The sequence below is a fragment of the Galeopterus variegatus genome, unplaced genomic scaffold (genome assembly GCF_000696425.1).
Source record: "Galeopterus variegatus unplaced genomic scaffold, G_variegatus-3.0.2 Scaffold3237, whole genome shotgun sequence".
NCBI lineage: Eukaryota > Metazoa > Chordata > Mammalia > Dermoptera > Cynocephalidae > Galeopterus > Galeopterus variegatus.
In genome coordinates this window covers 131,814-137,339 of record NW_007729348.1, presented here as the reverse complement: position 1 = coordinate 137,339, position 5,526 = coordinate 131,814, and positions in this window count along the sequence as shown.

The window sequence follows — 5,526 nt, the reverse complement described above, 5'->3', positions numbered from 1 at the left end:
CAACACCGAGGGTTGCGATCCCATTGCCGGTCCCCGGTACGGGCGTGACACCGAGGGTTGCTATCCCGTTACCGGTCAGTAAAAAAGACAAAAAGGAATAAAAAAAAAAAAAATTTACCATGTTGTCTAAAAAATAGATCTGTAGGCGATTACAATTTTTGGAAGTGAGAATTGGGATCCCTCAGAGTGGATGGTCCTTAAGTTCATGAAGCACTGTCACACCCATGATCTCAACTCTGGGAGAATGGGCAGGGCAGGAATTAATATCCTTCCCCCTGTTACAGATGAAGAAACCAGGCTCTGAGAGGTGAAGCTACTTGCCTAAGGTCTGAAGGCCTCCAAGAAGGACCAGAACTCTGGCACCTGGCCCTCCTTGGTACCCTTCCATGGTGCCGCTTCTCAGGGTAATCTCCATACTATGTAAAGGAAGATGCTGCCAATTCCACAGGTTTCAGGGATCCTTATCCAGGTTCACCTCAACTTTTAAAGCACACTCTCATGCCACTCATGCTGGGCATTACATTTTGGAGTCCTTGTTGGAGATGAATTTCTGTGTTTAAACCTGGCTATTCCATGTCTAAAACATTGGGATGGTGTCACCCTGGTGTGCTACACAGCAGAAGGAGACTGGCCTGGGAATCTGGTAACATGAGGTCCATTTGCGTATTCGCCCCTGGATTACTGTGTGACCCTGGGCAAGTCCCCTTCACTTCCTGAGCTTCAGTGTCCTCATTTGAATAAGAAGGGACTGAAACTAGATGAGTAGCTTTCAAACTTTAAAACATTGGAACCCCTCTTTGGATAAAATCAGAATTGAAATTGATCAAACTGGAAGCTGCTCTTGTCTGTTGGGGGTTGGGGCTGCAGGGGGACCTGCTCACCTCCCCTCCTGCTGGGCACCTCCTACCCCTCTCTGCTCCCCCAGCTGTGGTTATTTCTATGTCCGAGGGTCTGCAGTTAATTCCCCTGTGATGTGAATGGTTAGATGACTTGGTCAGACACTTAATGAAGTTATGTTGGAAGGAAGAGGGATGCTGTGGCTCTGGAGAAGGCAGTAGAGCATCATTCATCTGCTAATAAGTGCATTCTGCAAAATTCATTGAATCAGCTCCGATTTGCATAGTCAAAATTGGAGTGTTGGATCTGGACGCAAAGAGCAGGGTGGTTGGAGCCCCATGATAGTGCTGAGTGCCAAGACAGTATGGGGCTGGTTTTAGCATCATAATTATGAGCAAAAACAAATTTTAAAATGGTACACTGTCTGGAATTTTCACCAAAACCGAAAAGGCAGATTAACATGATTGTTCCAGCCTAATAGCTTTTCAAATATGAGATCCCAAAGACTTCTTCAGAGACTGAGAGTAGGTTTGTTGTGACTGCTGTTATCATTTGGAAACATGATTCTCCCCCGACCCCCACAAGCCTGTGTTTTTTCTACTCTGTTTTCATAGAAGTCATGATGTCATGACCCCTGAAAATAAATGTTTTTAAGGACAGACTTTGTGGTCTCTTTGTCCTAGGAATGCTGCTATAGATGGGTCCAGGTCCCACTGATATTTATTATCCCTCAGGTGTCTTGCCCTCTTCTCTCCTTGCCCACATCAACTACTTCAGTCCTGGCCACCTTGCTTGCAATTTTTAACCAGCCCTAATCATCTCACACTACTGCCAGCCTTTCACTGTGGCTGCCTCTTCCTCATGCTTAAATTTCCCCCTTGGCCATGATATTAGGGACTGGTTGATTATTAAGGGAAGAGTAAAAATTGTTAGTACTAGAGACTGGGGGACAGAAGCCTCTGTTCTCTCCATTCATTCTCTCCCTCAGAACTTGTGTGTCCTACTGTATAATGATTCTAGTATTTAATTCACTCACTGAGAGAGATCTGCTCCTGTCATCTCCCACACACACATCGAGTAGCTTTCTCCAGGTGCCAAAATGGTGCAAGATACTAGGCGATATGAAAGGGAGCGGGATTGGGTCTTGCACTCAGACTCCAGTGGAGAAGTGGGTGGGACGAGGTCACTATCCTGCCATGCAGTACAAGGTGTCTGCGTTGTGGTCTGTGCAGGGGGAGATCAGGGAAGACTTCTCAGAAGAGGAGGCATTTGAGCTGACTGCAGAGGCATCCAGATTGAAGTGGCTGTGGGAGATTCCAGGCTAAGGAAACAGCATGCAAAAAGGAGCTAGGGTGGAGAACTGCAGCGTAGTTTGTGAACTGGGAGTAGTGGCCATGGCTGCTGTTCAGAGCTACTGGTGGGTGGGGTGATGGTTTTAGGCCACACCCATACAGGCCATCAGAGGAGGTTGAACTTGATACTGTAAGCAGTGGACAGCCTGAATGTCAGTCTTCTGTTACAACTGGCTTGAGGAAGATAATTCTAAAGCCTGTGTTCTATCTACTTTCCACCTTAAAAAAAAAAAGACTAGGTTTTAGTCAAGGTGGATTTTTTCCTTAAGGTTTTGTGGTGAAATTAATTCCTACGTCTTTAAAAAAATCCTTGCCCTCTCCTCTCCCCCAGGGATGGCTGGTGCAGGAAAAATGAATAAGAAGCAGCAAATCGATCGACAGTGAACAGTCTCCTCTAATGAATTTCCTCGTTCCCAGCCTTCACCAGGGCCTCTTGAACATTAAATCAGAGAATAGTTATTATGTGATATTTTAATTAATTAAGGGAAACCAAAGTGCTCTGGTGTCTGCAGTGGAATAATCAATTCAGAACGTGGGAGCCATCACCCAGGGCAGACTGGATACCAGTACTTGCCGCGCTGCAGCTTGGTGGGGCTGACTTTTCTCTCCTTTGTGGTCAGGGCTGCCTTTGAGTTCAGCCTCGACTGCACCCAGGGGTGAGAAGCAAGTGGTACCAGGAGGCAGAGTTACCTGTCTTGCCTTTCACCGTGGCTGTCTCTTCCTCATGCCTGCATCTCCCCATGATATTAGGGAGTGGTTGATTGTTGAGGGAAGAGTAAAAGTCGTTTGTACTAGAGAGTGAGGGAGGGGAAGACAGAAGCCGCCCATCACACATTTGCAGAGCACCTACTGTGTGCCAGGCATTGCTAGGTGTTAGCAGTGTCTCACAGCCCCTGGAGTCTCAGCCCTGGTACAGAGAGCTGCTAGTGATAGCAGACATGTACCTATCTCTCTGTGCTGCTGAAGGTGCATGTAGTCAGGTAGGATGGGCATTAGCTTTGGAATTGGAAGACCTGGAACCAAGGTCAAGCCCTGCCACGGGCTGTGAGGCTGGGTCACTTCCCTTGATTCAGTTTCCTCATCAGTCTGGGGGGGGGGGAGTCTGTCCTGCCCCGCTGCTCTGAGGATCCTGTGAGTGAATAGCCAAGCACTGTCCATTCCGCAGGGGATGCTGAGAGCTGTGTGCCGGTGGCAGAGGGCAGGGAGAGGAATCAGCCATGCTGAGAGTCTGGGAGAGACACATCTAGTGGGACAAAAGTTAGACCCATTTCAGCTGCCCAGGTGGGTGCTGTGGACTCAGAGGGGCCAGAGATTTCTTAAATGAGTAGGTCGGAGAAAGATCCTGGAGGAGGTGGACCTTAAGCAAGACTCCAAGGAAATGGGCTGACTTTGGAGATGAAGGGAGTAAGGAGAAAGGAGCAGCAGGAGCAAGGCTGGAAGGCAGGGAGCGAACGGCCACCGACAGGACCCAACTCTGAAAGCATGCTTGTGAGACACACCCTCACATAGGGTGCACCGCGTGGAGGTGCCGTGGGTGGCTGGGCTGGCAGCAAGCTTCCACCAAAACCTGGGCCCTCCAGTGTTGAATTGTCCTGCCAACAACGACATTTCCAGCATCCATGCACCCCTATGTTGGGTCATGTCATGCTCACCAATGGAATGTGACTGCAGGTGATGTGTTCCATTCTGAGGGCTTTTAAGAAGTAGCTATGCCTTTTCCGTATGTTCTTCCCCAGCTTCCAGCTGTCACGGTGGTCTCTGAGGCCCCAGGTATGGATTTTTAACCTGGTCCATGGACCACTCGGGATTCTATAGATAGACTCATGGGTTCTGTGAACCCCTTGAAAGTGTGCAAAACATTGTGTGTGTCCTTTTTTTCTGGTGAAAGACTCTGTTACTTTCATTAGGTGCCCAAAAGAATATGAAATATAAAAAAGGCCAAGAACCACTGTAGACAGTGGAGCCACAAGATAGAAGGAACCTGTGTCTCTGAATCTCCAGGTGGAAGAAGAATGCTGATTAACCAGATATCTGCATTAGATTATTACATAAGCAAAAAATCATTGTTGTGTTGAACCCCTCGAACTTGGAGGTTCATTTGTTATGGCAGCTAACATTATGCTAATACACGTGTGAAGAACACTTGGCTGGAAGCCAAAAGGCCTGTAATCCAGGCACTGCAGAGCTTGTGACCTTGGACAAGTTCCTCTGTCCACTTCTCTGGTTAAGTGAGGATGCACTACGGGGATGCTCTAGAGGAGCTCCAGGGGCCTCACAATGGGACTCTTCATTTTCCTTAAAAGGTCTTCCTCATTCTAGGATTAATGTCAGATCAATGGGGTTTGGGGGATTAAGTGGTACTCTCAACCCAGGGCAGTCTGGCTTCTGTCCCCAACCTCTCCACACGCACTGCTCTTACCAAGGTCTCCAGGGACCCCCTTGTGGCTGCAGCCAGGGGACACTTCTCCATGCTCCTCTCACTCAGTCTCTTGGGAGTGTTGGAAAGTCCCACCTTCCTTGGCGTCCTGACTCCCTCTCCCAGGTCTTCCTCCTGCTCCTCCAGCTGCCTCTGTCTCGTGCCCTTTATGGAATTCCCATCTCCACTCACCCCTTGATGTTGACATTCACAAGGTCAAGCTATCCTTGCCCTCCCTGCAATGTGTTCTCAGCACAGCAGTCCTAGAGATCCTTTTAAAACATTAGACAGATCATGTTGCTGCTCAGCTGAAAAGCCTCCAGTGGCTCCTTCCTCATTCAGAGTCAAGGCCCCCATCCATCCGCACAGCAGCCTCCAATCCCTGACCATCTGCCCCTCCCCCGAGCCCGAGTCTTGGTCCTTGTCTCTCCTCTGGCTAGCTCCACTCCAGCCACCTGGCTTCCTGCGTCCTTGAACCCCCAGGTATGCTCAGCCTCTTTCAGTCCTTGTCGCCTTCTCAGTGAGACCATTTCTGCTCACCTGACTGAAAATTACAACTCCTCCCCCACCCCACTGCAGTCCCTATTCCCCTTCCCAGCAGGATTTTTCTCCGTCATACCCTAACCATCTGACAGACTAAATAGTTCATGTTATTTTACTTATGATTTGCCTCCCCCATCAGAGAGGATGCGTAGGATTTTGGTTTAATTTTCTGCTATATCCCCCGCACCTAGAATAGTTCCTAGCATATAGTCAACACTCCATAAAATGTGTGTAATGAATGAATGAACAAACACACTCACCACCTTGTCCCGATACGTACTCTTCCAGCTAGGTTCTCTTTTGCAGTGGCTGGCCCTGTCAGAAACATGAGGTTACCCTGACTTCTCTCCTCTTGCCAATCTGTCCATCTGTCACTAC